The sequence below is a fragment of the Piliocolobus tephrosceles genome, chromosome 7, assembly GCF_002776525.5.
Source record: "Piliocolobus tephrosceles isolate RC106 chromosome 7, ASM277652v3, whole genome shotgun sequence".
Lineage (NCBI taxonomy): Eukaryota > Metazoa > Chordata > Mammalia > Primates > Cercopithecidae > Piliocolobus > Piliocolobus tephrosceles.
In genome coordinates, this window is record NC_045440.1 from 48,056,219 (window position 1) to 48,081,130 (window position 24,912).

The 24,912-nt window shown below is 40.0% G+C and overlaps 1 protein-coding gene and 1 non-coding gene across 12 annotated transcripts in view; both read right to left on the minus strand.

The window, feature by feature from the left end:
- Positions 1-24,912, minus strand: part of SPIDR (scaffold protein involved in DNA repair) — a 456,553-nt gene that overhangs the window by 71,718 nt on the left and 359,923 nt on the right. The window lies entirely within an intron of this gene.
- LOC113225146 lies at positions 1,969-2,075 on the minus strand. The gene has a single exon (XR_003309774.1). It is a non-coding gene; the product is annotated as a U6 spliceosomal RNA (small nuclear RNA).

Consider the following 24,912-nt stretch of genomic DNA (forward strand, 5'->3'; position numbering starts at 1 on the left):
AAGGAAGGGTGCTTCTGTCTATTCTTTTGCCCTAGAGACGAGTTATCACTCTTCTCCTGGTATTCACACCCATCACACACACTCTCCCACTCTGTTCTGCTCACACAGCTGCAACTCAGAGGCAGGCTGGCTCAGGCCCGAGGTGGAGTCATCACCCCACTGGTTCAACTGGATTAGAACTGTGGCATTTCACAGACTGCCCAGACCAGCGTCAGCTTATCAGCAGCCTGCGTTGAATCCCACCCACTTGTCAATGCTTTCTGCCCAGTGAAACGCTATCTCCTAAAATCAGTGCTAGTGTGACAGGTCTGAGCAGCATAGTGTCCCATGATTTACTTGCTTTTCCTGAACTACCACGTATTTACCATAAATTTTATCATATTCAATGGAACACAAATGGCTTCCCAGGGGGGCAGCATTATGTTAATAACTCTGGATCTTGCAAAAGTTGCTTATCTGTATGAGCTTGATTTTACTCATTTTTAAGACAAAATAAGAGAATCTAATTCAGAGGACTGTTGTGAACATTAAAGTCATTCACATGATACAGTGATTTAGGGCATGGTAGAGGGACTGGTAGATAAATCTTTTCTTGGTGGGGTACTTAGGTCAATTTTTATAATAAAATTTTATAAGTTTCTCCATATAGCTCTTGTACATGTTTTGTTAGATCTACGCCTAGAATGTCTATGGGTTTGTGTTCTATTTTAAATGGTGTTTTGTTTGTTGTGTGTTGCTGGTGTGTGATCAATATACAATGGCCTTGTACACTGAACTTTTATAATCCATCATCCTTACTAAACTTTATTACTATTTGTAATCCTTTTAATGTACTTTTTATGCAATCATTTCATAATTCTAATTTTGCTTCTTATTTTGCTTTATGGCTGCCTTTTAGGACCTTCAGGGCAATGCTGAAGAGATGCCAGTGACTGGGCATCCTTATTTTGTTCCAACTGTAAAGAAAAAGTCTTCAATGTTTTACAGTTACTAATGTTTGCTTTTATTGTTGGTGGTTGTTCATATTTGTTTTTTTGTAGACGTCCTTCATCCAGTTAGGGATTCCTAGTTTGCTAAGGAATTTTTTTTTTAGTCATGAATGGGTGTTGGATTTTATCAAATGCATTATCTGTATTAATTGAAAGAACCGTTTTCCCCCTTTAACATGTTACTGTGGCAAATGACAATTACAAATTCTTTCTGAGTATTAAAGTAGTTTTTCACTCTTGATGTAAAGCCAAGATGCTATTTGCTATGTCTTATTTAGAATTTTTGTCTCTAGGTCCATTAATGATATTGGTCTTTAATTTTATTTTTCATACTACATTTGGTATCAAGATCATTTATATCAGCTTCACAGAACAAGTTGATTACCTTTTCTTCTGAAAATTTTAGATAAAAATTCTAAGACTCAATCTGTATTTTGACAGTTAGAAATAATTAGGTAATAAAATCATTTAGCTTTAGTGTTTTCTTTCCTGAGAAGATTCAAAACTACCAGCTCAACATCTCTAATGATAATTGGAGTATTTGAATTTTTAAATTTTTTTCTTTTTTGAGAGGGAGTCTCGCTCTGTCGCCCAGGCTGGAGTGCAGTGGCCGGATCTCAGTTCACTGCAAGCTCCGCCTCCCAGGTTCACGCCATTCTCCTGCCTCAGCCTCCTGAGTAGCTGGGACTACAGGCGCCTGCCACCTCGCCCGGCTAGTTTTTTGTATTTTTTAGTAGAGACGGGGTTTCACCGCGTTAGCCAGGATGGTCTCGATCTCCTGACCTCGTGATCCACCCGTCTCGGCCTCCCAAAGTGCTGGGATTACAGGTTTGAGCCACCGCGCCCGGCCAATTTTTTTCTTAAGATATTTTGGTAATGTATTTTTCCAGGGATTTTTCCATCTTGTCTATTTTCAAACTTAATAGCATAAAGATGCTACAGTAATCTTACATTTTTTCAAGTTTTATTAATATTACTAAAAAATATGTAATGTTTCATGAATTTGCATGTCATCCTTGCCCAGAGGCCATGCTAATCTTCTCTGTATCTTTCCAATTACAGTATACGTGCTGCCAAAGTGAGCACATCTATGTTTCCAATCCCTGATGGGACTGCTATCCCTAATTTTCCTTTTTACTATTATTTATCTTCGCTTTATCAATTTTACCATAGGATTATTATTTCTCGCTGTTGTTTAGTCACTGTTTATGTCATTAATTTCTACTCATATTTATAATCTTTTTATCCATTTTCTTTGGACTTATTCTATTGTTCCTTTCCTATTTCTCATGTTGGAGGCTTAGCTCATTAATTTGCAGCCTTTCTCTCAAGCTATCCTCCTACTTCAGCCTCCTGAGTAGCTAGGACTACAGGCACATGCTACCATGCCTGTTTTTTTTTTTTTTTTTTTTTCCTTTTGAAGAGGCGGGGTCTTGCTATGCTGCTTGGGCTGGTCTCAAACTTCTGGCCTCTAGCAATCCTCCTGCCTTGGACTCTCAAAATGCTGGGATTATCGACATGAGCCACTGTGTCCAGTCCTTTCTTCTTTTTGTTTATTTTTATTTATTTATTTGAGACTGAGTCTCCCTCTGTTGCCCAGGCTGGAGTGCAATGGCATGATCTCGGGTCACTGCAACCTCTGCCTCCCAGGTTCAAGCGATTCTTGTGCCTCAGCCTCCCAAGTAGCTGGGACTACAGGCGTGCACCACCACACCAGGCTAATTTTTGTATTTTTAATAGAGATGGGGTTTCACCACGTTGGCCACGCTCATCTCGAACTCCTGACCTCAGGTCATCTGCCTGCCTTGGCCTCCCAAAGTGCTGGGATTACATGCGTGAGCCACTGCGCCTGGCCCCTTTCTTCTTTTTAAAGTTGAGCTAATTTGACTAAAATTTATTCTAAATATCAAGTCAATGACATCATATACATTTTAATATTTAGTATTTTTACTTTTCATCAGTTGTAGATATTTTAAAATTGTCATTATTTCTTTTCTGACCCAATAGGAAGTATTTTTCAAATTTTATAGGGATTTTTAAGTATACGTTTTTGTTATTAACTCCTACTGCATTTGTTGTATGTTGCTATACACATTACTCCCACAAATTTGAAGCTTAAAATACAAACATTAATTTTTTTTCATAGTGTATGTGGGTTAGTGCCAGATCCTGTTCTATTTGCATTTTTCTCCTCAAAAGGCCCTTAGGAGCTAGGCTATTATTATCCCTATTTAGCACATAGAAGACTGACGATCAGAAAGGTTTACTATCTTGCCCAAAAACCTTACAACATTAAATAAGCAAACTAACAATAAAATGAAATGAATATATAAGCATATTTGATATAAATATCTCTTTAAATTTACAAAAATGGGGAAATACCAGCCTAATATCCAGAGCTAAACCTCCATTAGAATTCAAGTGCAGGTGAAATTGATTTATATACCACTGTAGTCAGCAATAAGGAACAGACCATCAGTTTAAAGCACTGTGTTCTAAGAGAACTCTCTGCAAGTATAGAATAAACGTTCTATGTCTATGTTGTCTAATGTGGTAGCTACTAGCCATATGTGGCTACTGAGCACTTGAGATGTGGCTAATGTGACTGAGGAACTACATTTTTAATTTTATTTAATTTTAATTAGTTTAAATATAAATAATCACATGTGGCTAGTAGCCACCCTATTGGACAGCACAGTTTAAAGGCCTACAGAACTAGAAGAATAAAAAACTATGAATACTTAAAAATTGGTTAATCAACCTTTCAAACACAGTAATTAAAAAGTGATGAATTTTTAAAGTGACTAGGGAAACCATGGCATAAATACATAAGAGGTTATTTCAAATAACCTTCAATTTAAAGCTTTTCCAAATTATGTTTTTAAAAAAAATGCACAAAATTTATGTGTCATCAAACACTAGTACTCACAAAGTATTAATAAGTGTTTCTCAAAAATTAGCACTAACACCAAAATGTTGTTAGCAATATTTTTTCTAAAATGTATTTTAACATATCAAAACCATACATAATTACTACTGTGTTCAATCTCCTTGATAATATGATCTTTTATACCCAAGAATGCCAGGAAATACCTGAGTGGTCACCTGATGCAGAAAAACAGGATTTTAGGTCCTCACACCGTGTATTAGCAGTATTTAGCAAGTGATATGCGGAAAAATGTATCGCCTATTTTAAGATAACTAGTCTTAACATTTCCACAGATACGTATGACATTATTTAATTTGTAGTGGCTATAAGATATTTATATAGTACAAACTAATTTCTCATGGTTCTGTGACTGAAGGAAATTTTATATAAAAATTAGGGTTCTGTAGCTAATAATTAGGTCTAGTCCAAACAAGTAAAAAGCTAGAATACTTCAAAATGAAGATGAACAACTATCGTCTTTGGTTTCTATAAAAATGAAAAGGTGAGCTAAGATAAAATAATTCACGTTCAATCCTACTCACCTAACCTCGGGAATTAAAGGCCAGAACGAAAGTATGGTGTAAGCAATGTGTTTCTTTCAGCATTTTGAAGATATATCCCAGTGCCTTCTGGCCTCCATTATTTCTGATGAGAAGTCAGCTGGACTGTCACTGGGGTTCCCTTGTATTAATATATGATGAATCATGTTTCTTTTGTTGTTTTCAAGATTTTCTCTTTATCTCTGGTTTTCAACATTTTGACTTTGAGGTGTCTAGGTGTTACACATTTTAACCTATTAACGTATTTAACTTATTAAATACATTACACATTTTAACTTATTAAAATTTTGCATCAAATTTGTTAAGTGCTCAGCCATTATTTCTTCAAATATTTTCTGCATCATCCTCTCTCTTTCTGGCACTCTCATTACACACATTTTGGTGCACTTAATCATGTCCAACATTTTTATGAGGTTCTCTTTCATTTTCTCCATTGTTTTCTCTCTTTCAGATTACATATTCTTAATTTCTATTTTTTTGGAGACAGGGTCTCACTCTGTCACCCAGGCTGAAGTACAGTGGCACAATCTTGGCTTACTGCAGCCTCAACCTCCCGGTCTCAAGTGATCCTTCCATTGCAGCCTCCCAAGTCCACCATACCCAGCTAATTTTTTGGTGTGTTTTTTGTAGAGATGGGGTTTTTCCATGTCACCCAGGCTGGTCTCGAACTCCTGAGCTGAAGTGATCCACCAGCCTTGGCCTCCCAAAATGCTGGGATTACAGGCGTGAGCTACCATGACCTGCCTCGTTATCTTAATTTCAAGTCCACAAATTCTTTGCTCTGCCATCTCAAATCTATTATTGAGCCCCTATGGTAAATTTTTCACTTTGATTGTTATTCTTTTCAACACCAGAATTTCTATTTGGTTCTTTTCATAGTTTATATCTTTTTATAGATGCTCTATTTGATTAGACATTGTTAACATTAACATATGTTCCTTTAATTCTTTAGACATGGTTTCCTTTAGTTCTTTGAACATAGTTATAATGGCTGGTTTGAAATCTTCACCGGCGAAATCAAACATCTGGACCTCCCCAAATGCAGTTTCTATTGCCTGCTTCTCACTTCCCCCAACTAGTCTTCTGGGCTTGCCTCTCTAGCATGAAGCCTCCAACCTACGGGTGAGCTGGAGTGGGACAATCAGGTCCGTAATCTTGGCCTGACTTATTTGGTGGGTGATGAGAGATGCTGAAGGCTGGCCATGAAGGGTGAAATGTACCCTACACTGGAGGCTGGGGGAAGAGGGGACCATCTTCTTGACTGGACTCCCTGGAGTAGAGCCCCAGGTTAGTTTCTATAAAACGAGTTTGGATGGTGGGGGAGTGGGTTGTGGCTCACAGGCCATAGACTTGCCGTTCTCACTTAGATTTAGTAGTTATTTTTGATTCCATTCATGGAATGTTTCTCCACTTGCTGTATACCCTGAGGACAATTTCTAGAGATTTTAAATGCTTGTCTTTCATAATTTTCTCCAGCTAAATGTTTGTTGGACAGAGAATTCACTGTGTCCTCATTCTGCTATTTTGAAAGTTGGTCTTCTGTTTCTTCGATTTATTCCCATTGGAAATACAGATTCTCTAGATGATTAGTATGTGTCGTGTGAGAAAACAAAATGGGTCTTTTGTCCTTATTTATAAGTCTTGAGAGTATTTGGAAACTATTCATTCTGAATTTGTAGACTTAAGCTTGAGTTGTTATTTCTTGAGACATCTTGATTTGTTTGAACACAAGAAATGAGCCAAGTACAAAATTGCCAAGCCAGATAATGGAAGTACAACACACGCAGTGAGGCATGAAGGGCTGCACAGCCATGAAATAAGTGTCATAAGATCCTTGATAACAAAAGCACTTGGGGGTTTGTCATTGTGCTCCAAAACAGTGCCTTGGCCTTCTTAGGGTTTCTAGTAAATCAATGATCCATTCATTCATGTGCTAAATACAACAGGACTGCCTCCTAGATAGGCCCTCTGTGAGGTGCTAGGTACACGATAGTGGGCAAACTGTCCCTGACGTCTGTGCTCCTTGGCAAGAGAGACCAATCACACACAAATGTGCAACCACAGATTGTGTGAGTGCTAGAAAGGAAATAAAGAGTGCTGGGAGAGACAGCATGGGGTGGTAGGATGGTCTAGTCAGGGTCATCAGGGAAGGCTTCTTAAAGGAAGGTGATCTTTAAGCTAAGCCTAAACAGAGAGAAGCAACGAGTCATGCAAAGGCTGAGAGAACACTGAAAATAGAGAGCATAGCATGTATGAAATCCTAGGATGGGAAAGAGGTTTTCCATGGCTGAGACACTGGAAGGAGGCTAGAAGATAATAAGAGAGAAAGACAAGATAGGTGTCTTAGTCCATTTGAGCTGCTCTAACAAAAATACCACAGACTAGGGGGGTCATAAACAATAGAAATGTATTGCTCACAGTTCTGGAGGCTGGGAAGTCCCAGATCAAAGCACCAGCAGGTTTGGCATCTGGCGAGGGCCTGCTGCCTCATAGACGGCTGTCTTTTCGAAGCAACCTCCTATGGTGGAAGGGTTAATGACTCTCTCGGGCCTCTTTTATAAGGACATTAATCCCAAAGGTCCCACCCCCTAAATATCTTGGGGGTGAAGATTTCAACATATGAATTTTGGGGGAGATGCAAACATTCAGACCATAGCAATAGGAGAACGCAGGGATAAGAGGAAAGACTACTTATTGCATTATTCTTACTTTAAAATTAAACTTATATTTAGAAAAAAATTAAAAATTTGATAAAAATTATTTTCTCTTGGAAGGAAGGGAATAACAGCATTGGTGAGGGAAAGGGTTTTGTGAGGAGTTCGCTTGAAGAGAGAACTTTTAGACAGTCTCTTTAGACCCAGTGGGAGTCTAATCAATCCACCGCCCTAATCAATGACAAATGCCTGAGAGGAAGGAGTGAAGGTACAAAGTAGTGCTCACTGGCTAGCATGTTTTCTTTTGTTTATATAGTGTTAAAGTTTTCAGAAACTAGTAACTAAAATTAAGAACTGGAAGACTTTACATAAAATTCAACTTTCCAGTTATCTTGAGAAACTTGCAACCCTGGTAGTGGCTGCCTCAGGATGAGACACGGGCTTCGAAGTCCATCCTGGTGCCCTCCCCTCCATGCCTGGTCCCAGTCCTCAGATGCTGCCACCCTCTTTGCCTCTTTGGTTTGTCAGCATGTGAGAACACATTCAAGAAACATTTCAAGGTAGAGACTGGAGAGCATAGTTGTGGGTAAGGGATGCGGGACAGAGTGCCTGCGCTGGCCTGAGGTTCGGAGGAGGTGAGTGGGTGTGAAGAGTATAGAGCAGCCTCGGCATCAGGCATAGGATGGGCCTCATTTCAGAGAACAGGGAGCTGTGGAAGAACCCAGAGGCTGCTCAAGTGACTTGAGGCAGGATGCAAGTGAGAACGGGGCTGATTAACACAGAACTGGAAAGGGCAAACTACTCTATGGAGAATGTGACTCGAAACAGGAGGGCAGGAACATTGGGATCCCAGCTCTGCCACTATCGACAAGGCACAGAAGCTCTCTGGGCTGAGAATCCTTTTATAAGATAAGTGGATACTCTCTAGAAGTCCTTTCAGTTATTTTTGTTTAAGGAATGTTAAATAGATATGTATCTATAGAGAAGGCTGCAGCTGCAGCTCAGGCACCAGCACCCAAGTTGAGGAGCAGATGCTCACTGTGTGTGGCTGTGCTCTGCATGACAACCAGCAGACACCAGCACCATCCTTAGTAAGCTCTGAAATACTGGGAACCAGTGGCTAGCCAGGCCACAGCAGGCTCAAGAGATCTGACATCTTAAAGTTATGTGATTAATGTTCATAAAATGCAGCTTCCACACTTTGGGAAGCAGTTGAGTACATTCCTTTGCTGTCCTGTCACAGAATACCCACTGCCAAGGCAAAGGTATGCATCCAGTACACCACACTCTCTGCTGCTAGCGATCTTGAGGTAAGGCCTGGGCTGCAGGCGACTTCTCTGCCCCATGCAGCACTGAGCATGGTTGGTGGGTCCCTTATACCTGGTGTGACGGGATGCTGCTATCTACAGGAGTGATTAACTAAGTGCTTAGAACAGCCATGATAAAATATCTCACAGAGAAGAAGTAGGACATGTGTGTTTAGAATGAAAGTCTCAGAACTGCACTGATTCCATCAGCCAGAGAGCCATTCAAAACTTCTTGGAATAAGAGTCTGCCAAGTGAATTCCACTTATTTAATGTTTAAGATCAATGCTTCTCCCATAGACACTTACCCAAATAACCCCCACTTTCATGACTATAACACTGCGGTGCAGGGGAGCAGACACCACACGACATGAATGGACACGGGCACTAGGAGTTCAGGTACCTGCACAATCCAGGTTATGTGAATTCGTTTCACAGTCAGTTAAGTGCCTGCATCTCTTCTGCGCTCAAATCTTAGTTCCCTTCACCTACCAGACAAATGCGTGTTGTTACAGATGTAGTTAACTGACAAGAAAATAGGGTTCCCTCTCATTAAGTGCCAGCTCTCTTAAGTCCTGAAGCAGGTGTCTGCGTTTTTGTAAAAGGCCTAATCTTATGGGAAGGTGCTCACAGGAAGGTGCTTGAGAATGGCACAGGGCATACCATTTCACATAGATGCGGCCTTACAATGGTGACCTCATCATTCAGCTACTGCTGTTTGGCTTTGCAAGGTAAAGTTCCAATGTGGGTAAAGCAATACATAATCATTAGAATACCATGTCTACAGCGGGTCCCTGCCCTTAGCCACCCACACTCCAACCCTCTCAACTGGGAAAACAAGGCAGCAGTCAGAAAGTGGTTCCAGGGAAACAGGGTAGCAGCAGAATAGCCTGTTTCAGGCATCAGCAGCCATTCTGCAGGACTTGGATTCTGTGCATTTCTGAGCCATGAGGGTGAGGCCTGGATCATGTTGGAAGAGCCGATTAAAACTGGTGCCAAATGAAACCACATTCCACCGCGCATTCCCAGCAACATAAAATAAGACAGATAAGAGGTTCCTTGTTCACGTTGGAAGTACAAAAGTCCATTATGAAGTTAATATTTGTCTTTAAGAATTTTTTTCCTTTTCTTACCAACTTAATGTCCATTATGCCAATTAAAGAATATTTCAGAAACTGTAAAAATACATGTCTTGTTTATCTGTAACGGCAACAGAACAAATCACAGGGAATAAAAAAATAAAACTCTTGATTTGTAGTGGAAGTTGTGGGAGTACAATTTAATTTCTCTTTTTAAAAAGTTTTAAATGTCCCTTTCTCGTTTCCAAAACTACGTGTTTTCCCTTTCTTTCATTCACTGGCTCAGTTTCATAGCTACACGAAGGAGGGACAGCGAGAGCACAGCAAACGTGTGTGCCTGCGCACGCATGTGCTGAGAGGGCAGATTAAGTGGCTATGTGGGATGTTTACGTGAGTTATGGGAGCAGTTCTTAGCAGTCCACCAAGAATTCCCGGAATCGGAGTCAGGCCCGGCTGTTTCATTCTAGGTCACTGTCAACTTAAGCAGGCTCTAAAGATCAACAAAGACCTGCCCTCCACTTTATAATCTCTTATGAAGCCTCAACCCAAGGAAAAAACAGAAGAAATCAGAGGATGAAGTGATAAAAACAGAGAGAAAAAAACGGAGCATGGGGAGAAGAGAAGAGGGCTGGAACCTGAGCGCAAGGGAGCCACTGAGAAAAGGCGGGGGCGAGGGCGAGGGCGGGGCGGGGTGGGAGAGGGGACGCATTGGGGGCGGGGGCCTCGCCCACTCCTGCAGAGGCTTGGGAGGACGGCCGGGAAACCAGAGACAGCAGGACATTGTGTTCTTCTTCTCAAAAACAACCAGCCTCTGCACTCCCAAAGTAAACAGTTAATCCTGTTGTTTATCTTTTTAACATGAGATGTTAGCACGACTTCTACTGCACAGAAATGTGTTTTTTATTCATTTAAAAATCATATTTTCTCTTTGCTGAAATAAAAGTGTGACATGTAAACTTTTAAATATCAATGAACTGAAAGGAGTAGCAATCTTACTTTCCTAAAAGTGACTTAACCAAAAGAAGACAAAAAACCTCAGCCTTTTTTTCTTTTGAGACAGGGCCACCCTCCTTCTGTCTCTCAGGCTGGAGTACCGTGCTGTCATCTCGGCTCCCTGCAGCCTCCACCTCCTGGGCTCAACTGATCTTCCCACCTCAGCCTCCAGAGTAGCTGGGACCACAGGCACACTTCACCACCTCACCCGGCTAATTTTTGTATTTTTGGTAGAGACAGGGCTAGGCCATGTTGCCCAGGCTAGTCTCAAACTCCTGGGCTCAAGTGATCCACCAGCCTCAGCCTCCCAACATGCTGGAATTACAGGTGTGAACCACTGCGACCGGCTGAGAAGGGTCTTTTCTTTCTTTTTTTTTTTTTGAGATGGAGTTTTGCTCTTGTTGATCAGGCTGGAGTGCAATGGCGCGATCTTGGCTCACTGCAATCTCCACCTCACCAGTCCAAGCGATTCTCCTGCCGCAGCCTCCTGAGTAGCTGGTTACAGGTGCCTGCCACCACGCCCAGCTAATTTTTTGTATTTTTAGTAGAGACGGGGTTTCACTACGTTGGCCAGGCTGGTCTCGAACTACTGACCTCAGGCAATCCATCAGCCTTGACCTCCCAAAGTGCTGGGATTACTGGCATGAGCCACCAAGTCTGGCCGAGAAAGGCCTTTTCCATACTCACACACCATCTTTATTTTAGAAAAATATTGTGTTGCTGAGATCAACAACAACAAAACCCTGTGCAAGCTTGGTCTTTCAGGAAGACACAAATAAAATCGCTGACACAACTGGTGCCAGTCTGGACTTTGATTTGTTTACTGCTGGTGAATATAAAACTTTTTTTTTAGATGGAGTTTCTCTCTTGTTGCCCAGGCTGGAGTGCAATGGCGGGTCTCGGCTCACTGCAACCTCTGCCTCCTGGGTTCAAGCGATTCTCCTGCCTCCGCCTCCTGAGTAGCTGGGACTACAAGCATGCCCACTATGCCCAGCTGATTTTGCATTTTTAGTAGAGACGGGGTTTCTTCATGTTGGTCAGGCTGGTCTTGAACTCCCAACCACAGGTGATCTGCCCGTCTAAGCCTCCCAAAGTGCTTGGGTTTACAGGTGTAAGCCACTGCACCCGGCCAAGATGTCTTGTAATTTGATAGATGTTCACCCATGGAACAAGTTTTCAAAGATACTTACCTCTTGCCTTTTTATTTTTTGAGACAGGGTCTCAATCTGTTGCTCAGGCTGGAATGCAGTGGCATGATCATGGCTCAGTGTAGCCTCAACCTCCTGAGCTCAAGTGATCATTCCACTGCATTCTCCCAAATAGCTGGGACTAAGGCCTGTGCTACCGTGCCCAACTAATTTTTAAATTTTTTGTAGAGATGGGGTCTCACTGTATTGCTCAGGCTAGTCTGGAACTCCTGGGCTCAAGGGATCTTCCTGCCTTCGCTTCCCAAAGTGCTCGGATTGGAGGCAAGCATCATTGCTTTCAGCCTGCCTTTTTATTAACTGAAATTTTTATTAATTGTAGAATCGCATGCAGTCCTAAGAAATACCACAGAGAGAACTCCTGTACACCTTACCCAGTTACCCCAAGAGTATAAACTATATATACTAGTAAACAATAATACAATATCACAACTAGGATACTGACATTGATAAAACCTGCCACTCTTTTACTTGGATGTGTGTCACATATTTAGTTTGACAGTTTTATCACCTGTGTAGGATCCTGTAACTTCTACCACAGTCAAAATACTGAACTGTTCCATTGCCATAAGGGTCCCTCAGGCTGCCCTTTAATAACTCATCTCCTTCCATCTCCCAACCCTCATGACTAACATCAGAAAAACATTAAACTGTCCTCTCTTTAAAATTTTGCCATTTCAAAAATGTTATAAAAATTGAATCATCCAGTATACAATTTTTGGGATTGGATTTTTTTTTCCTCAGCACAATTCCCTGGTAATTAAAACAAGCTATTATGCCTTTTATTTTTATAACAGCTTTACTGAGGTATAATTCACATACCATAGAATGGACCTGTTTATATTGTAGCAAAATACACATAAAATAAAATTTACTATTTTAATCCTTTTAAAGTGTACCACCGTAGCATTAAGTATATTCGCAATGTTCTGCAACCATCAGTGCTATCTAATTCCAGGATATTCTTATCATCCCAAAAGGAAACCTCCATCCATCAATTACTCCTATTCTCCCCTCCCCTGAGTCCCTGGCAACAATTGACCAGATTTCTGCCTCTATGGATTTGCCTGTTCTAGTTATTTCACAAAAATGGACTCATATGATATGTGGCCTTCTGTGCCTAGCTTCTTTTCACTTAGCATGATCTTTTCTAGGTTCACTCATGTTATAGCATGGATCAGTATTTCATTCCTTTTTGTTGCTGAATGATATTCCATTACGTGGATATAACACATTTATTTATCTTCTATCAGCTGACAGACATTGCAGTTGTTTTGACAGTTTTGCATTATGAGTAATGTTGCTATGGAGTGATTGTGTAGAAGTTACATGGACATATGTTTTCAATTCTCAAGAGTATATACCTAGGAGTGAAAATTCCGGGTTATATGGTAATTCCATGTTTAACTTTTTGGGGAACTGCCTCACTGTTTCTCAAAATGGCTGCAACATTTTGCATTCTCATCAGTAGTGTGCAAAGATTCCAACTTCTCCACAACTGAATTCATCCACACTTGGTATTGTCCTTTTGATTGCCATCCTAGTGACTGTGAAGTGGTATCTCATTGTGGTTTTTATCTGCATTTCCCTAGTATCTAATGATGTTGATCATCATGTGCTTACTGTCCATTTGCATATTTTGAATAAATGTCTATTCAAAATTTTCAACCATCTTTTATTTGGGTATCTTTTTAACTGTTGAGTTGTAAGTGTTTTTTACATATTCCAGATACAAGTCCCCTATCAGATTAGTGATTTGCAAATTTCTTTTTTGAGGCATTAAAGTTTTTAATTTTGATGAAGTCCCATTTATGTATTTTTTCTTTTGTTGTTTATGATTTTGTTGTCACATCCAAGAAACCATTGCCTAATATGTAAGGTTAGGAAGATATAGTCCTACATTATCTTCTGAGAAATTTAGTTCTTACATTAGGTCTGTGATCCATTTTGCAGTAATTTTTGTGCATGGCATGAAGCAGGGGTCCACCTTAATTCTTTTATATGTGGATACCTAGTCATTCCAAAACCACTCATTGGAATGACTCTTCTTTCTCCACTGAATTGCCTGACACCCATGTCAAAACTCAATGGACCAAAAATGTAAGGTATTATGCCTTTTTAAGAACATATACATCATGCCAGTAGTATTAAAAGATAATGTCTTATATGGGTGTAGGTATTAAGAAAGAAAAGAGTCTAAACCTTCTCAAGAAGATCAACCAGAATTTTATCATTGACAAAGAGTTACACGAATGCATCTATATTTCCTAGGGTACACAGAATAAAATCACTGCTGCATTTATTTAGGCCAATGAATACACAGCTAATGTAACTGGCCAGTATCTCTCTTTCTATAGATCTGTTACTTTACCATCTTTATGCAGAGATCCCTCTTGAAGAAAGCCCCACCGTTCTCCCAGTCACCGAGTCTCAAAACCTGGGAGTACTCTATTTCCTTTCACATCCAGTTGCTGTAACCTGTCCATTTTCCCTCCGCATCACCTTTTTAATATTCTCCTCCTCATCCCCATTGTCATGGTCTTGTCCTTCCTGCCACCTACATGGATTAGGCAGGTGATTCCCAACCTGTCTCTTAACCCCTGTTCTTTCCTTTCTTCTAACCTCTCCTGCAGGTTGCTACTACAGTGCTCCTTCTTATTGAATACAGTTAATCATGTCACTCACCTGGCCAGAGAACTTTGGGAGTATCCCAATGGCTCCTGCATGCCTCTTGGTACACACGTGGTGGGGTCTAAGATCAAGATGCTACCACGCCCCTATCTGTCTTGGCTCCCGCCTGTTCCCCTCATGGAATCTGATACTCCTTGCTACTCCCACTCATTTAGGTATCATTTTTCAACTCAAACTGAAACTCCATGTCTCGTATGAAGACTTCTCTTATTCTCATGGTGTAAACAATTCTTTTTCCTTTTTTTCTTTGTGTTAAAAAGTCTTTTCATTTTTTTTTTTTTTTGTCTTTTAGTTGTCATCACATTTACTATGTATTATAATAACTTGAGGAGATCTTTTCTCTCTCCTGGAAGTTTCTTGAAGGCAGGAATCATATTTCTTATTCCCTATGTACCCGTCAGAGTCCTTAGCTCAGAGACTTATACATTATAGATAATATATGCTTGTTACACCAAGTTGAGTTAATCAACAGGCATTTATTCACCCTTCATGGGGAAAAGGGACATAAGACATAGTTCCTGCCCTTGGGGACAATATGAGGTAGTTCACAAACCAAAACATATATTGCTACAAAGTACACAAGTGGGAAAGCAAGAATTTAGTGAAGTTGTAAATTAGAACAAGAACAATGAAGGAAAAGAGAGAGCAAGGAAGGAGGGATCTACACTAAGAAAGTTTATTGCTCAAAATGTGCCATCAGTTCAGCATCCCTGGGCACACTGTGGTCTTATTTTCTCTCATGCATTCCCCAACTGACTACCAAATGAGCAGCCATTTGGTATTCCCACTTTCCCATGCCTATTCATCACTGAAACCTGAGGGGCCAAGGGTTTCTAACTGGGTATAGAGTAAAGAACAAGACACGGGCCTGGAGATGCAGGTTTTGGTGGTGCCATGAGTAATTTAGTGTCCTACAGCTTCCCTTAGGCCACCAAAGGGCATGTTGGCCCACACAGGAGTCACACAGGCTTTCAGAGGCAGAGTTCTTGGAGGGAATAAAGCCTGTAAACCCTGAGGCTCCACTCCATGGAATGGATTAGCATCCCTCCTGTGCCTGGTGAGTGGCATCAGTCATGAACAGTCTAAGGAGAATGAGAAGACAGTTGCTCATATAGTCTTCAGGCTCTATAGTTCCAGTGTGGGACTGGACCAGAGTCTAATGAACTGGGTGAGGTGGGGGTAAACCACTACTGTAGTGGGCCTACTGGCACAACAGGAAGCACAGTGTTGAATCATCCTTAGGTGATTCGCTTCTGAATCAGGGTTTCACATTCTAAGCTGACTGACTGGCTTGGAAACCAGTCCTGTCTGATACAATGGCTTATAAATCACCTGTTTTTGTGAAGTATGCATACATGTTCTACCTGCTCTGACCCTACCAAATAAAAAAACAAGCTGCCTTGGCAAATGCATACACATACAAGGCTTTCTTCTTTTTCAAATATCAATGGTAATTTTGTAAATTCTGCAATCCTAAGAAAACCTGTTTTAGGAACAGTATCACTGAGAAATATTAAATTGTTTTTCAATGAAGTAATTTCAAATTTGAAGACTAACCATATTCAGTTTACTGTACTTAAGACAGCAGACAACAGCCACTTTCAGAAGACAACCCTATTTCTCAGAGAGAAGGAAGGTTCCTAGGTAGAAATTAGTTTTGTTTCCAGTCAGCCCACCTTGGAACTGCCTGCCGTGCCCAGCCGACATCCTCCTGCTGCCTGCCTAGCCTGCTCTTTCCACTGGACCTGGGTGCCCAGCAAAATACAGCCTCTAGGATTTTGCTTTGCAGTGCTCACCACTTAACCTAGGTGTATCTCTTCCCTCTCTACACACTGGCTCCAAATGCTCAGTGCAGTCTCTGCTGGGAGCGTATGTCACCCTCTCTTTCCTGCCAACCTTTTGAGAATGTGTGGGCCTCACATTTCCATTTGATTGCCTCCTACTCACTTTTCTGACCATTTAAAAAAGTTTTTATTTATTTAATTTCTGACCCTTATTTATTTTTTAAAAATTTCAATAGCTTTTGTAGGTACAAGAAATTTTTGGTTACACAGATTAATTGTATAGTGTTGAAGTCTGAGATTTTGAGATTTTAGTGCACCCATCACCTGAGTAGTGTACAGTGTACCCAATAGGTAGTTTTTTTATTCTTTACCCTCTCTCACTCTCCCCCATCTGAGTCTCTGTAGTCCATTACATCACTTTGTATGCCTCTGTGTGCTGGCAGCTTAGCTCCCATTTCTAAGTGAGAACATACAGTATTTGGTTTTCCATTCCTGGGTTACTTCATTTAGAATAATGGCCTCCAGCTCCATCCAAGTTGCTGCAAAAGCCATTGTTTTGTTCTTTTTTTATTGCTGAGAAGTATTCCATGGTGTATATAGTGATTTTTTAAATCTACTCATTGTGTGATGGATGGTCACTTAGGTTGGTTCCCTATCTTTGTAACTGTGAATTGTGCTGCAATAAATAATATGTGTACAGGTGTCTTTTTTAATATAATGATTTACTTTCCTTTGGGTAGATACCCAGCAGTGGGAATGTTGAATCAAATGGTAGATCTACTTTTAGCTCTTTAAGGAATCTCTATACTGTTTTCCATAGACCTGTACTAACTTACATTCCCACCAGTAGTGCTAAGCATTCCCCTTTCACCACATCTGTTACAGTATCTATTGTTTTTTAACTTTCAAAATAATGTCCATTCTTGAGGGGGTAAGGTGCTATCTCACTGCGATTTTAATTTGTATTTCCCTGATAATTAGTGATGTTGAGCATTTTTTTTTCATGTTTTTGGCCATTTGTAAATCGTCTTTTAAGAAATGTCTCTTCATGTCATTTGCCTACTTTTTGATGGGATTACTTGTCGCTTTTTTCCTTGCTGATTTGCTTGAGTTCTCTGTAGATTCTAGATATTAGTCCTTTGTCAGATACATAGTTTACAAATATTTTCTCTCATTCTGTGACTTGTCTGTTTACTCTGATGATTATTTCTGTTGCTGTGCAGAAGCTTCGTAGTGTAATTAGGTCCCATTTATTTATTTTTTTGTCTTTGTTGTAATTGCTTTTGGGTTCTTAGTCATGAATTTTTTGCTTAAGGGATGTCCAGAAGAGTTTTTCCTGGGTTATCTTCTAGAATTTTTATGGTTTCAGGTCTTAGATTTAAGTCTTTGATCCATCTTGAGTTGATTTTGTATAAGGTGAGAGATGAGGATCCAGTTTCGTTCTTCTCCATGTGGCTTTTCAGTTTTCCCATCACCACTGATTAAATAGGGTGTCCCTCCTCTAATTTATGTTTTTATATGCTTTGTTGAAGATCCATTGGCTGTAAGTATTTGGCCTTATTTCTTGAACTCTTTATTCTTTTCCAGTGGTCTTTGTTTCTACTTTTGTATCAGCACCATGCTGATATAAGGTAACTATAGCCTTATAGTATAATTTGAAGTCAGGTAACATGACACCTCCAGGTTTATTCTTTTTGCTTACTATTGCTTTGGCTATTCAGGCTCTTTTTTGGTGCCTATGAATTTTAGGACTTTTTTCTAATTCTGTGAAAAATGATGTTGGTATTTTGATATGATTTACATTAAATCTGTACGTTGCTTTGGGCAGCATGATCATTTTCATGACAGTGATTCTTCCATGAGATGAGTTGTGTTTACATTTGTTTCTATCATCTACGATCATTTTCAGCAGTGTTTTGCGGTTCTCTTTATCTTTCACCTCCTTGGTTAAGTATATTCCTAGGTATTTTATTTTTTGCAGCTATTGTAAGAAAGACTGGGTTCTTGATTTGATTCCCAGCTTGGTCATTGTTGGTGTATAGCAGTGCTACTGATTTGTGTACCTTGATTTTGTACTCTCAGACTCTGCTGAATTTGTTTATCAAGTCTAGATGTCTTTTGGAGGAGTCTTTAGGGTTTTCTAGGTATACAATCATATGAGTGGAAACAATAACAGTTTGACTTCCTCTTTTCTTATCTGGGTGCCCTTTAATTCTTTCTGTAGCCTGGTTAGCACTCCCAGTACTACGTTGAATAGAAGGGTGACAGTGGGCACCCTTGTCTTGTTACAGTTATCAAGGGGAATGCTTTCAGCTTTTCCCCATTCAGTATGATGTTGGCTGTGGGTTCGTCATATATGGTTTTTATCACTGTGAGGTATGTCCCTTCTATGCCAGGTTTGTGGAGGGTTTCTACCATAAAGGGATGCTGGATTTTATTGAATGCTTTTTCTGCATCTATAAAAATGATCATATGATTTTTGTTTTTATATTTTGTCAATGTGATGTACCATATTTATTGACTTGTATATATTAAACCATCCCTTTAAAAAGTTTTTAATCTCAAATTTACTAAAAAGTTTTAAATACAGTAAAAAGCATGTTTTTTTTTCCCCTGAATTATTTGAGGGTAACTTCCTGACATGATACCCCTTCATTCCCAAATACTTTTATGTGTTTTTCCTACAAATAAGGACTTTTTCCCATATAACTGCTCTACAGCCATAAAAGGAGGACATGAATCCTAATCTTCCCTCCATCTAATCTTCCTACTCACTCATGTTTCACCCATTGCCCTGGTAACATCCTAGAGCAAAAGGAGATAGTTCAGAATCGGGCTGCATTTAGTTGTCATGTCTCTTAATACTCTGCAGTCTGGAATGGTTCCTCAGTCTTTCCTTGACTTTCATAACCCTGACATTTTGTAAGGAAACAGTTCAGGTATTCTGCAGGGTATGAACCCTCATTTTGGGTTTGTCTGATTTCTTCTGAGATTCAGTTGATGTATCATTGGTAAAAATAACACAGAAGTGATGCTGTGTACTATTTTTTGTTTGTTTCTTTTTTTTTGCATTCTTTCCATTTTTCTTAAGACGGGCTCTTTCTATGCTGCCTAGGCTAGATTACAGTGGTTATTCACAGGAATGATCATTGTGCACTACAACCTCAAACTCCTGGACTCCAGTGATCCTCTCACCTCAGCGCCCTGAGTGGCACACTATAGGTGTGCATCCCGGGCCGGCTTCTAATTACATTCTGTGTATTAAAATAATTACATTATTTTAATTTGTCCCGATACTGATGATGTTCACTTTTGAAAACTTAAGGTGATGTCTGTCAGGCTTCTCAACTATAAGTTACTCTTTTTCCTTTTGAAGTTAAAAAACATTATGTGGGAGATACTGTGAAACCGTCTAATACCCTATTCCTTATCAAATTTCCAATTCATTCATTTTCTTAAATTCTTTTTCATTTTTATTTTTCATTTGTTTTTATATCAGTGTGACTCATGGAGTCTTACTGAATGGTTTATAATCCATAACTATCTCTTATTTTGATGCATGAATTGCCCCAGATTTGGCTAGTTGGGGACTCTTTCAAGCTAGCTTTGGTGTCCTTTTTCTTTTTGATGTCCCCATCATTCTTTGAGAATAGTCTTACTTTCTAACATAACAAGATTTCAAGGCTCATCTTGTATTTTCTCTCATCCAAACTTGGAATCAGCCACTTTGCCAATTCCCTTCAGGTATTTAAAAGCTACTATCTGACACTAGGTGTGCTCGTTGCTACTGACGTATCACTGTCCCAGGGCCTCTTAGTACAGCTGGGAAGTGTGTGCACACATACACCCTCTCACACACACTGACTTCTATTCATTCATCCATCCATCTTGAAAATCATGAGTTTGTACTACCCTAATTCTGATCAAACATGACAGGGTTCATTTTACTTTTCTCCCTTTTGATATTTGTGACTCACAGGTCCCTCAACAAACTCAACATGTTTAAAACAAAACACATCATCTTCTCAGCTTTCTCCAACTCTGTTCTCCCTCCTGAATTTTCTGTCTCATTAATGGTACCGCCATTCATCTTGTTGCCCAAACCTTAGAATCCTTCTGGATCCCTCCCTTTTCTCCACCTCCCACATCCAATCACTCAGAGTGCGAAGTTGAATTACCTTTCTACCTCTTGGATATCTCCAGTTGTACACCATGTCTTTATCCACCAGCTTGCCCTAATGGAGGACTCAGACTCTCTTGCTTCTCAAATAGTCATTTAGAATCACTTCTGCAGGGGTTCCAGAATTTCTAATGGCTTTGTATCACACGTGGAAAAAAACCCAAAGGCCTTATTGTCACGGCTTTTTAGACCTCCTCATGATCAGAGTCCCAACCCTACCCTTTCTACCTCTCTGACCTTCATGTATGTGATGCACAGAAACACTGGCCTCCTTGTCATTCCACAAACATGCCAAACAGATCCCTTCTTGCACCTCAAGTACCAGATCTCCCTGCTGAGATGCTCTCCCTACACATTTACATGACTTACCCATCTCCATTCAAGCATTACCTTCTCAGGCTTTCCTTGAGTCTTACGTAAAAATAGCAGACCTCCACCTTCACTGTCCCTTATTTTTATTTGAAGTTGTAACCATCATTTCTTTCTTTCTTTTTTTTTGAGACAGAGTCTCACTCTATCACCCAGACTGGAGTGCAGTGGTGCAATCTCAGCTTACTGAAACCTCCGCCGCCAGAGTTCAAGCGATTCTCCTGCCTCAGCCTCCTGAATAGATGAGATTATAGGTGCGTGCCAACACGCCTGGCTAATTTTTGTATTTTTAGTAGAGATGGGGTTTCACCATGTTGGCCAGGCTGGTCTCGAACTCCTGATCTCAGGGATTCCACCCACCTCAGCCTCCCAAAGTGCTGGGATTACAGGCGTGAGCCACTGCGCCTGGTCTTACTTTCTTACATTATATCTATTGGTCTGTGGACAGTCTTCCCCCAAATAATGGCAATTCCAATGGTGTATGGATTTATTTATTTATTTTGGCTCTTATTTCTTGCTGTATCCCTAACACCTAGAACAATGTTTGAAACACAGTAAGCATACAATAAATATTTGTTGAATGGATAAATGTTTCAGCATGGTCTTCTTAATTATATTACACAGTGGCTTCACATTATATCATGCTGTATGTCATATTCAATTAAATAATTCCCCTACACTGACATTTAGGTTGCTTATATTTTCCCCATTATTATAGGTATTGCTACCATGAAGAGGAACAGTGTTGCTTTTGTTATGTGTACTTTTTGTTTAGTTTTCATGAATTAAATTTCTAGGGAGTACTGGGTCAAAGAGTATAACACTATTGCTATATATACTGCTTTCCAAAATATATATAATGTCTAAACACTTCAAGATAAATAACTATATATAAAGTCCTTTCATTTTTCTGAATAATATATATGACTCAAAATTTAAAGGTATATGGTGACAAGTTTCCCTCCCTCCAGCTCCCATCCTTCATCTTCTAGTTCCCAGCTACCTCTCACAGATAATCACTATTACTTGTTTCTCACATATGCTTCTAAAGTTTCTCTCTATATATTCCAGGAATATAGCCCATTTCAAGCATCCCACCATTCCTTCAATGTAACCAACGTCACAGATTTTTCTATGACAGTTCATTAAGTGTTTCCTCTTTCTTCTTGTAGTCACATAGAGAGCTGCATGGTATTCCACTACAAGCATGTGCCATAATTTTTAATTTCCTAATGCTGACCTTTAGGCCATTTCCACTTGCTATCACAAAGAATGGGGCAAGGAATAAGCTTGTATTTCATATATACACAAGTATATCTGTTGAATAAATTCCAAGAAGAAGAAGTGCTGGGTCGAAGAGCTGACCTGTTTAAAATTCACACACACACATCTGTATATACACATGCCAAGGTGCTCTCTCTGGAGTGGTGAAAATGTACTCTCCCTCCACCAAACGAAAAGTGTTTATTGCCCCTCAGCCTCACCAAATGAAAGTTACTAAAATTTTAGATTTCTGCAAAATTGGTAGGGGAAAAATAATAGTGTTATTTTAATTCATTTTTTTAAAATCATGAGACATAGAGCATATTTTCCTTTTATGAACTGTGTATTCATAACCTTTGCCCATTTTTATACTGAGTTGTCAGTCTTCCCTACTAATTTCTATGAGTATCTCATGTACTAGAAAGAGTGGCTCTTTGTAATACAAATTATACATACATATTCTTGATTTGCCATTTAACTTTTAATTTTGTCATGTGGGCTTAATTAATATTTTCTTTTGGATCCAGGGATGCTGAATCACAGAAAAAACTTCCACCTCAAGATACTTCTCCCACTATTTCTTCTAGAACTTTTACAATTTCAGTTTTTATGTTTGAATCTTTGATTCATTTGGAATCTATCTTGGTGTAAGATTAAACTATAAATCCAATTCATTTCTTTTTCCAGATGGCTAACCTATTGTCCTTACCCATTTATTGAATGGTTCATCTTTCCCTATTGATTTGAAATGTATGTATGTATTAACTAAATTCCTGTATATATTTGGGACTCTCTATTCCACTGGTCTATCTACTACATTAAGGTGAAAAAAATCCTTTAACTTAAAATTAACCTTAGAAAGTGGCTTTCATTAATTTGTTTCCCATAGCTAGATGTTATTTATCTTACGGTGTTTCTATAAAGACTAGAGAAGATAATTCCTTCCTGGGTCCAGTGCCTGGCCGTCATGTGCTTACCTCTCTCCTCCATGGTAAGCGCATATCCAATTCGACTTCTTCAGCTTGGAGTCTTACAGCTCTCCACGTCAACAAGGCCATCACTAGAACTCTGGCCTCCCCCAGTCACCCCTCACCTCAATAACCACCACACCACCACCAGTCCAACAACTTCACAGTCATCCTTGAGACCCCACTTCCTATCATCCCACATCCAATTTTTAGCTGGTACTGTAAACCGTATCTCTAAAACAGACCCTGAACCTTTCGCTTTTCACCATAAGCACTCTGGTCCAGGTCGTCAGTCTGACCTGGTTGGATTTTTCAAATGGCCTAACTTGTTTCCTGTTCCTACTCTTGTACCTCCACATTCCATTTGATCTGGAGCAGCTGAAGTGATCTTTTCAAAGCACAGATTGGATCACATGTATCTCATGCTGAAAACCTTAAAGCCTTCTCACTGTCCTTGGAACGAAGTCTGAACTTCTGGCACCTGGCTCTTCTCTGTGCTAAGCATCTGTCTCAGCCCCTGGGTTCTCTACATCCCAGGTACACTGGCCTCTCCTCTGCTCCTAGAACACACCAAGTCCATCCTTTTCTTTGCAATAGCTGGTGTCTTTGGGTGGAAAGTGTGTCTCCTGGAGCTTTTCATGGCTGACTCCACTTCATCTGTTAGGTTTCACCTTGAAGCTCTCCCTCCTCAGCTTCCCCTCACTGCTCATTCCAAGGTGACCTTGATGCTCCTACCCAGGTTACTCCATATCATGGCACACAGTGTTATGTCTCATAATAATCGGGAGTGCTTTTTGAGCACTTAGCATTTACCATGTACCAGGACCTGTTCTAAGTGTTTTGTGACTATTATCTCATTAATATATCAATCACATAAGGAGATACCATCATAACCTCCATTTTACAAATGAGAAAAGCAAAGCATAAGGTAATCTGTCCAAGGTTACCTGGCTACAAACCAATTGAAAATGATCTTATTTACTTTATTCTGGAGAGCTAGCCCCTTGTCTGTTTTGTTCATTGCTCTATATTCCTAAACCCAACACGAGGAGGTGCTCCATAATTTTGTGATGCCTAGCAAGCACTCAGTAAATGAAGGTAACACGGTTACCTCATCATCACAGAATGTGCCACATGAAACACCTTGCGTGATAGTGGGGCACAGCTAAGAAGGAGAGAGACCTGACATCAGCTTCCATTCAGATTTATGCAGTGCTTGGCTGTCCTACCTAACCCTCCCTGCCAGGTATGTAAGTAAGGGGATGCCTAGGGAGGCAAACAGTGGAGCCTGCAATCCCCAGGGCCCTTCTTCCTTGATAAACACCACAGGACTGCCTTGGCCATGTGGCTAAGCTTGGGTGTGAGGTGGAGTGACTGCTAAGGACCAGCCACCAGCACTCCATCTTCACAGCAGCCAGGACAGACCGAGGGTGGAATGCAGAGGTTCCAGGACAGACTGAGGGTACAGCCCATAGGTTCCAGAAATGTGAACACCACACCCTATGCCTCTGTTGACACTGTTTAAACAGTGTGTAGTTAAAAAGCATTTACATGTCACTAACTATATGAATGACCTCAAAAAGGTGTATCTAGTAGAACAAAACGTAACATAAAAAGACCCAATCTCTAGTAATATTCTACAGTCATGATCAAATATAGCTGAATTTCTATTTCATGAGGGCAGGAATGAAAGTCTTTCCATTTTGAATAATAGTGTTCATATTAAAGCTTTTGAATACACAGTTTAGGTTTTTTATGGCAAATGCTTTTTTGTGTATATAATATACATAGGAAATATTCCACTAACTATTGAGTTGCAGCTTTCTCTAAAACAGAAGTTGCAGTCAGGCACAGTGGCTCATGCCTGTAATCCCAGCACTTTGGGAGGTCAAGGTGGGAGGATCACTTGAGCCTAGGAGTTTGAGATCAGGCTGGGCAAGATG